This window comes from Prionailurus bengalensis, chromosome F2 (assembly GCF_016509475.1).
Source record: "Prionailurus bengalensis isolate Pbe53 chromosome F2, Fcat_Pben_1.1_paternal_pri, whole genome shotgun sequence".
Classification (NCBI taxonomy): Eukaryota; Metazoa; Chordata; class Mammalia; order Carnivora; family Felidae; genus Prionailurus; species Prionailurus bengalensis.
Window position 1 is genome coordinate 10,072,213 of NC_057353.1, and position 10,317 is coordinate 10,082,529.

A 10,317-nucleotide genomic window follows, 5' to 3' on the forward strand; every position below is an offset into this window, starting at 1 on the left:
GGAGGACCCTGGGGAGGTTCCAAACCCAGAGATACTAGGATAAGTCCATTTAAGTTTTCCTGGTTTCATAGCAAACAAAGAAGAGAAACCCAGCAGCAGGTCAGATAGCTGGTCACAGCTTCTGCTTGACTTATACTGAGCAAATGTTTTGGCAGGGTGTGGTTGCAGGTCTGTATGTAATGTTTTTCCTCCTCTGATTGCCTTCAAGATCTCCTTAATTTGGTACTTAGGAGTTTGACAATGATTTTTTTTTTCTTTAAAAAAAAATGTTTTTGACGTTTATTCATTTTTGAGAGAGAGAGACAGAGTGCGAGTGGGGGAGGGGCAGAGAGAGAGGGAGGCACAGAATCCGAAGCCGGCTCCAGGCTCCGAGCTGGCGGCATGGAGCCAGATGTGGGGCTCGAACCCACGGGCTGTGAGATCATGACCTGAGCCGAAGTCGGACGCTTAGCCGACTGAGCCACCCAGCTGCCCCTCACATTTTTTTTTTCTTTAATATATCTTTGGCTTATATTCTTTCATTGACTTTGGAAAATTCTTGGCTATTATCTCTTCAAATACCCTTTACACTTCCTCTCACCCTCTTCTTCTGCGACTCCAATTACAAGTGTGTTAGCTCCTTATCCCACAGTTGTTCCCTTCCCTCCCTCCTCCTCCCCTTCACCTTCTCTTACTCCTCACCCTCCTCCTCCTCCTTCTGCTCCCTCTTTGTGTTTCAGTTTGTATGATTCCAGTCGACTTATTTCCAACTACACTGATCTTTCCTCTGAAGTTTCCAGGCTGTTAGTAAGCTTACTGAAGAAATTCTGCATCTCTGATCCCATTTTTTAAATTTTATTTCTAGCATTTCCTTTGGACTGTTTGATAGTTTTTGTCTTTCTGATGCAACCAGTACCCCATCAGTTAATGCCCATTGTCCATTTTTCCATTAGATCTTTCAACATTGTAATCGTGGTTCTTTCAAATTCCCTGTCAATTCTAACATCTTGGTCATCTCTGAGTCTGGATCCATTGAATGCCTTATTCCTTGAAGATGGGTTGACTTTTCTTACTTTTTGTAGAAGCTATCTGTGATTATATTTAAATTCATCCGTGTTAGCTAACAGGGAATAAAGACTCACTGTACAGTGAGAGAAGGGAGAATCTGTGCTGGGGACCCTCGTCTAATTGGAGGTTTCTGGGCAAGAGCTGAGTCTGGAAGAATACGTGACGGAGGTAGAAAGGGCCTCTGAAACCAGGCCTCCGCATAGGCAGCCAGGCTTTGGCAAAAATAGCTAAGTGCGTGAATATAAACATTTTAAAAGCCACAGAATAAAATATCAAGTCTAAGACACACCCTGCAGTCTGCACAGGGATTCAGACAAGTAACAGCATCACACACAGCAGGGATACCTCTGGCTGTACGGAACAAAGTTTGCTCGTTTGTTTTTTAACTAATGGGTTTCAATTTTTAAGACAAGTTTAGGGTTACCAAAGAAATGAGCAGAAAGTAAAGAGTTCACATATACCCCCTCCCAGTTTCCCCTATTATTATCTCGCATCGATGTGTATTTGTTGTAACTGATGAACCAATGTTGATACATTATTATTAACTAAAGTCCTTGGTTTACATTGGGATTCACCCCATGTGTTTCATAGTTCTATGAGGTGTGATGAATGCCTAGTGTCATATATCCGCCATTAGGACATCATATTCTTAGTTTCATGGCTCCACCTGTTCATGACTTCTTTCCTGACAAACCCCTGGCAACCACGGATCTTTTTAGTGCCTCTACGGTTTTGCCCTTTCCAGAATGTCATAGAGTTGGAAGTATATAGCGTGTAGCCTTTTAAAATTGGCTTCTTTCACTTACAACACATGTTTAAGATTCCTCTGTGTCTTTGCATGGCCTGATAGCTCATTTCTCCTGACTGTTGGAAGATATTCCATTGTATGGATGTTGTGATGGTTAATGTTTACATGTCAGTTTGACGGGGCCGTGGAGGGGGGCTGGAAGGGGCAGGCAGATATTAGGTTAAATATTATTCTGGGTATGTCTGTGAGGGTGTTCCTGGATGAGATTAACATTTGAATCAACAGACTGTATAAGGCAGATGGCCTTCCCCAATGTGGGCAGGCTCCATCCCACCCACTGAATGCCAGAATAGAACAAAAAGCTGAGCAAGAGAGAATTCGCTCTCTTTGCCTGAAGGTCTTCAGGCTGGGACATCAGTCTTCTCTTGCCTTAGGACCCAGACTGGAACTTACATCATCAACTCTCCTCATTCTTAGGCCTTTGGACTGCAGATCTGTGGACTTTTTGTCCCAAATATATATTTAAGAGAGGAACAAAACAGCCCAGAGAGAGAGCCAGACTAACTTACACTCCTCCATATGGAACAACCTAGAAACCAAATGTTTACAAGGCCAGGCGAAAGCAGGGCAAATGACAAGAAGCGCCCCCCCATCATTTGGGACTTGTAAAACTCTACACCAGGGACATGTTCTACTTTTATTTCCAGATACCTAATCAAGGTTTCTTCCAATGGTCTGCCTTAGTGCCTAGAATACAGAATTGGTAGACCCGGAGGAATTTGAGATGTATGTGGAGATGGGGTGGGTGGTATTGCAGAATGAAACAGGGTGGAACATGAACCCTGTTTTACTCTTGTTATCATTTGCCTACTGAATTCCCAGGCAAGTGTAGCCTGCAGAAACACAGATTATACGTAGAAATGTCGAGAACCATGAAGAAACATTTCAGACCCGTTATCTCACCACCCAAACCTGACCATTCTTACCTCGAAATTTACCTGCCATCATTAATTTACTCAATTTGTCGGACATGTTATTTATCGGAAAGTACTGAACATTGCTAAGGTATTTTCTCCTCCCGTGTGTGTGTGTGTTTTTAATAAATGGTAAAGGGAGTTTTCAATCCCAGTTTAAAATTCTCGTGCAACTTTAAGCTAAAAAGCCAAAAGTCTAGGGTGAATCTATATTTATAAAGTCATAAGTGGCTAAGAATTGGAGTTATATAAAACATTTATACTTCTTTTCTTTCCCAGTGGTAAGGAGTGGAAGTGGAGGGCCAGAAGGCAAAAGACACACAGGCAAAAGCAGTCAGCTGACTAAACCTTTAGGTTTTAGTTAGATTCTTTTTTTTAAAGTTTATTTATTTATTTACTTTGGGGGGGTGGGGGGGGGGCAGAAAGAGAGAATCCCAAAGAGAGAGAGAGAATTTGTCAGCACAGAGATCAATGCAGGGCTCGAACCCATGAACTGTCAGATCACAACCTGAGCCGAACCCAAGAGTCGGATGTTCAACCAAGTGAGCCACCCATGTGCCTCTTAGTTACATGCTTAAAGGAGAAGACTTTAAGTAGATTAGATAAAATATCCTTCCAAATATTTGCCAGTGCTTTATAACATGTTACCTTCTACCCCAGCTTGACCCATTCATTGCTGGTGGGAATGCAAAACGGGGTGGACACTTTGGAAGCCCATTTGGCAATTTATTACAAAACATCATCCGCCATCCCATAATGGTGCTCTCAGGTGTTTTCTTTTTTTTTCTTTTTATTTATTTTTCAACGTTTATTTTTTTGGGGGACAGAGAGAGACAGAGCATGAACGGGGGAGGGGCAGAGAGAGAGGGAGACACAGAATCGGAAGCAGGCTCCAGGCTCCGAGCCATCAGCCCAGAGCCCGACGCCGGGCTCGAACCCACGGACCGCGAGATCGTGACCTGGCTGAAGTCGGACGCTTAACCGACTGTGCCACCCAGGCGCCCCTCCAGGTGTTTTCCTAAATGAGCTGAAAACTTATGCCCACACAGAAACCTGTATGCAAATGTCTATAGCAGCTTTGTTCATAATTGCCCCAAATTGGAAACAACCAAGATGTCCTTCAATAAGTGAATGAATAAATAAACTGCGGTACAGAGAAACAGAACTAATAGAAAGTTACATATACGTAACTTTTATTTTAATGTAGTCAACTTGCCAGCCTTTCAAAAAATATTTTTGGGCTATTTGCCTGTTGGTCAAATGAATCTATCCTATCCCAACATCATAAAGGTGTATCTACAGATATAGATAATATATCCTTTATATTTTCTTTTAAAAGTTCGAATATTTGGGGCAATAATTTTTGTCTGCTTTAGTTACTGCTATATTCAAACGCCTGGAACAGTGTTGGCACAAAAAAAAAGGCGGGCACTATTTGTTAAAAGAGCGTAACGAGAGGGGTACCTGGGCGGCTCAGTCGGTCGAGCCACCGACTTTAGCTCAGGTCATGATCTCACGGTTTGGGAGTTCGAGCCCCGCATCGGGCTCTCTGCTGACAGTCTAGAATCCACTTCAGATCCTCTGTCCCCCTCTCTCTCTGCCCCTTCCTGGCTCATGCTGACTCTCCAAAAATGAATTAACATTTCTATGTATATAACAAAAAGAGCGGAAGGAGAGGAAATGTTCAGGGGAAAACAAAGTAAAAATGGAAAATCAGAATCGTGAGGGGGAACGGTGACGTCTCTGATTTGTGAGACACAGAGCAGGGCCACGCGGCATACTTTTCAGCACTTCTGATTGATTGGGAATCAATGGGTGCCCATGTCGGGCACGATAAATCCTTGTGTTTGGCCATTATCCAACACAAAGCGAAAGAAGATAGCTACTGTCTGACTCAGCCACGACGTCGAATCAGGAAATAATGACACACAAAGGCGGCACTGTCACGCACGGTGGCTTCACCCAGCTGCTTAGAGATCACCATTGACGAGTTCCAAACTGGTTACTAAGTTGACAATGTGTCTACCCTGTTGGGAGGTTTGTTTAACGAACAATTTTATGGCATCTTTCTATTGTGTTTGCTTTTCATGTAGCATGAGACAAGTTTTACTTTGGTTTTAAAATGGTGAAGATAATCTAAGTTTTAAGCTGGTGGGCCCGGTGATGTTATTTCTGGCTCTCATAAATTTTAATCCAAACATAAATTCTCCTCTTCAGGTATTCTATTTTCCTTCAGCTCCTGAGGAGACACTTTCCATAGCCCTGACAGCTATGGCCTTCAAAGCAGCATTGGCAATGACATTAATTACTTTCGTTAGATCAACATTCATTGTTCTTTGAATCAATCAATGTAAGAACTGCCTAGTATTTTCTAAAAAAAATTTTTTTAACGTTTATTTATTTTTGAGACAGAGAGAGACAGAGCATGAACGGGGGAGGGGCAGAGGGAGGGAGACACAGAATCTGAAACAGGCTCCAGGCTCTGAGCCATCAGCCCAGAGCCCGACGCGGGGCTCGAATTCACGGACCGCGAGATCGTGACCTGAGCTGAAGTCGGACGCTTAACCGACTGCGCCACCCAGGCGCCCCAGAACTGCCTAGTATTTTCCTGCTACTAGTGGTACGTTGTGGTCCCATCATCCTTAGGCTAAGAACCAAGGCAGATATCTTTCAGAAGCCACAGTGACAGAAACCTGGGTTCCCAAACTGAGCCAGTAAAGTCTCCTGTAGGATTAGCACCATAGAGAGGGAGGATGTGAATCACTGGATAAGTTAGACGTTGACATCTGGTCAGAAGAAACATAGAGAACTTCTGTGGATGTGAAACTTCTGGGCAAAACTTACATCTTGATATACCACGGGACTCTGATATCATGCCCAAGAAGTGAGGCATAGTTTTCGTCTCTTATTATCTCACTTTTATCAATTCTGCTTCCTCTGTGACATACACATTTAGCATACCATGACTCATTATAAAACATGACTTGCCAATTTATCTGAACACGTTGCCTCATGTTACTGGTTGTCTGTATCTGGTCCACAATGTCTTTTGGTTGGGCACAAGTGTCACGGCAGATAAGCCGTATTAGCTAAATAGTGATGGTTCCGACACATGCACCGTGAGTTGTCCAAGCTGCAAACCTGACCCCAAGTTCCCCCAGTCCCTACCCCACCCCACTGCCCCACCCCCATCCCTTCCCTCCTTTCTACCTGGATCCCAGGCCCCGTCCTGCCCCGCATCTAGTCCTACAGCCAGATCAGAATTTATGGTTTCCTATGCTTTTTTTTTTTTAATTTTTTTTTCAACGTTTATTTATTTTTGGGACAGAGAGAGACAGAGCATGAACGGGGGAGGGGCAGAGAGAGAGGGAGACACAGAATCGGAAACAGGCTCCAGGCTCTGAGCCATCAGCCCAGAGCCCGACGCGGGGCTCGAACTCACGGACTGCGAGATTGTGACCTGGCTGAAGTCGGACGCTTAACCGACTGCGCCACCCAGGCGCCCCATGGTTTCCTATGCTTTCTAAGTCCAGGTTGCATGCTTCTCTTGGTCACGGAGCTTTTAATGACCGGAGGCGGTGAAATCTTTCCGCGTGGTATTCCTATCACACCACACAAATATGAAGTTAAAAAAGAATTTCTTTACAAATTCTATCACTGGGAGTAGTATCAGTGAGTGCTTAGTGAATATTTTGCCTTGTGGATGGAAATATTTAACCTATACTCAAACATTGTTGGCTGTATTCTCGTATACTTTCTCACTGTCCACAGGGCAGTCATCTAGATATTGTTTTATTTTTTTTTTAATGAAAAAAAATTTTTTTTGAGAGAGAGACAGCATGAGCAGGGGATAAGGGAAGAGAAAGAGAATCTTTTTTTTTTTTTGACGTTCATTTATTTTGACAGAGAGAGAGACAGAGAGACAGAGCATGAGTGGGAGAGGGGCAGAGAGAGAGGGAGGCACAGAATCTGAAGCAGGCTCCAGGCTCTGAGCTGTCAGCACAGAGCCTGACACGGGGCTCAAACTCCAGACCGCAAGATCATGACCTGAGCCAAAGTCAGACACTCAACCGACTGAGCCACCCAGGAGCCCCGCGCGCGCGAGAGAGAATCTTAAGCAGGCTCCACACTCAGTGCAGAGCCCAACACGGGGGCTCGATCCCACAGCCCTGGGATCATGACCTGAGCTGAAATCAAGAGTCAGAGGCTCAACTGACTGAGCCACCCAGGCGCCCCTAGACATCGTTTTAAAGTCAAACGTGTAGACACCGATTATCATTATTATTTATTTCAATACCTTGATTACGCTCATCGGTTCCTTCAAAAGAGAGCTTGATCACTTCTCCATAGTTTGGTTTGCTCCTATATAGCTCAGCCTCTTCCCACACATCCCTCCCAGACATATTATGGGGCATTTTTCATCATTGAGGTCCTTGGCTAGGTCTCTGAATGGGGCCCACTCTGCAAGGGGTCGCCGGTGCACATTCGGTCTTCCCTACGTGTAAGGGTTTGTCACATGTTGTGACTCGTGCCACTTATCGGTACAGGGAAACGGCTCTTTTTCTGGATACTATAGGTGCACAGAACTCCAGCTCTGAAGAGTAGCTGTGTCAAGAGCGGCAGGATTGGGGAAAATGTATTGGAAAAGGAGAATGAAATTAAAGGGTCAACTTAAGGGGCGCCTGGGTGGTTCAGTCGGTTGAGCGTCCGACTTCAGCTCAGGTCATGATCTCCGGGTTCATGAGTTCAAGCCCTGCGTCGGGCTCTGTGCTGACGGCTCAGAGCCTGGAGCCTGTTTCCGATTCTGTGTCTCCCTCTCTCTCTGCCCCTCCCCCGCTCATGCTCTGTCTCTCTGTCTCAAAAATAAATAAAATATTAAAAAAAATTTTTTTGAAATAAAGAAAATAAATAAAGGGTCAACTTAAAAACTTGGTGGATCTTAAGTTATGTTGTATTTACCACATATCCTTCTGTCAGTCCTACTCAACTCACTAAGCTTGGTGGCTTAGTTCTTAGTTCATTTGGACACAGTTAATTTTCCCTTTTTACCTAAATCTTTTGTAGCATTAATAAAGCTGTGGGGGCACCTGGGTGACCCAGTCGGTTAAGTGTCCGACTTTGGTTCAGGCCACGGTCTCACCGTTTGTGGGTTCAGGACCCACACCGGGCTCTGTGCTGTCAGCCTGGAGCCTGTTCACGAGTCTTTCTCTCTCTGTCTCTCTCTCTCTCTCTCTCTCTCAAAATAAATAAATAAACTTTAAAATAAACTTAAAAATAAATAAATAAATAAATAAATAAGGTTGCAAATTCTTCTTCTGGTTTGTTCAGTAAATCGCTATCACATTGTTTCCCCAGTTTATGTAAACAAGGATTTATAAAGACTAAGCAAACAAGTAAACTTTGATTCTATTTAAAAAAAATTTTTAATGTTTATTTTTTTTTTTTTGAGACAGAGAGAGCGAGCGAGCACGAGTGGGGGGGGGCAGAGAGAGAGGGAGACCCAGAATCCGAGGCAGGCTCCGGGCTCTGGGCTGTCAGCACAGAGCCCCATGCGGGGCTTGAACTCACGAACCGCGAGGTCCATGACCTGACCCGAAGTCACATGCTTAACCGACTGAGTCATCCAGGCGCCCCCAGTAAAGTTTGATTCTAATCTGAATAATAAATGATTAAAATAAAGTCTATTAATTCTGTTAAAAATGGTTAGTAACCATCAATATTTGGTATGTGTTTTGTTTGTTAAACTTAATTGATATGGAAAAAATAATACCCTCAGATAATTAATTTAGAACTCTTGTTTCTATTTTTTCTTTGCTCCTGAGTAATTTAAAAGACTGATTATAAATTTCCAAATGGAAAGAATGCATTTTGTTTTGATTTTTTTATTATTTTGTGAATTTCCACATGTTCTGCATTATGGTCCAAGAATGTGATCTTATGTGAATTCTGATCTGGGGACTCTAAATTCTTCAGTGTGGCCTAATGTATCATAGTTTTGGTAAGTATTCCATGTGGATTTCAGTATAGGGCTCTCTATAGTGAATTGGCAAACAAAACTAAGGGTCTGAACAAACAAAACAAAACCGACTCAGCCACCCATGTAAAATGGGTTAATTACATGAAAATTTTTACATGTTAATGTAAACTGTTAATGACATGAAAATTTTTAAATTTTTACTGTTCTCAGTTTGATATTTTTATTTCTCCGTTATAATTAACTTTCCTACTCTGGTTGGGGATTTCTCATTTTCTCCTTGTCATTCTGTCAAGTTTTGTTTGCTGTACATTTGAAGGTATATTGATAGGTACATTAGTGGTTCATCAACAAGGGATGCCTTCTCACTAATAAAGATTTTTGCCATATAGTCCAGTTATTTTTATTTTTATAGTTATATTAGTGTTTGCCTTGTATATCTTTCCCATTCTTTTTGTTCGCTTTTTTTTTTTTTTTTAATTTCAGAGGGAGAGAGAGCAGGACTGGGTAGAGGGACAGAGGGGCCGAGGGAGAGAGAGAATCTCAAGCAGGCTGCATGCTCAGTATGGAGCCCAATGTGCGGCTTGATCCCACGACCCTGGGATCATGACCTGAGCCAAATTCAAGGGTCGGACACTCAACCGACTGAGCCATCTAGGCACCCCTTTTTGGTCCCTTTTTATTTTTAATGTATGATTTTTGAATATCGAAGAGTTAGAATTTGTTTTTACCCCACTATGAGAGCTTCTGCCTTTTCTTTCTTTTTAAAGTCGGATCTACGCCCAGCGTAGGGCTCAAACTTACAACCTGAGGTCAAGGGTCACATGCTCTACCCACTGAGCCAGCCAGGCATCTCTGAGAGCTTCTGCCTTTTAATTGGATGAAATTATTGTATGTCTACTTTGTTTCTCATATCTTCCCATCCTAGTTTTTGTTTGCCAATTATCACTCTTTCCTATTCCTCATCCCCTTCCTACCTTTGTTGGACTGAGGATGTTTTTCTCTGCATATTTAATTTTCATTCTCTTTTATGGCATATATATAGACAGATATCTGTATCTGTATAGATGGATATAGATATCTATCTTCCTAGCACCTAACATATACATGATGTATTAATAGAATAGTGCTTATACTCACATGTTTAATGCACTTACTTAATTTGTAGCCTTCTAGTAACATCTAGAGATATTCAGTGTCTTTTTTTTTTTTTTTAACGTTTATTTATTTTTGGGACAGAGAGAGACAGAGCATGAACGGGGGAGGGGCAGAGAGAGAGGGAGACACAGAATCGGAAGCAGGCTCCAGGCTCTGAGCCATCAGCCCAGAGCCCGACGCGGGGCTCGAACTCACGGACCGCGAGATCGTGACCTGGCTGAAGTCGGACGCTTAACCGACTGCGCCACCCAGGCGCCCCTTCAGTGTCTTTTTATGTTCTCAAACGTGATTTGAGCATGGTTTGACTTCCCTCCTTCCGTTCCAGAATCTTCTACGTGCAGATAACGTGCAAGGTAAGTTCCAGTTTGTTGTGTTAAAGTTTTGGGTCGTTTCACATTTTACACCAACAATCAGAC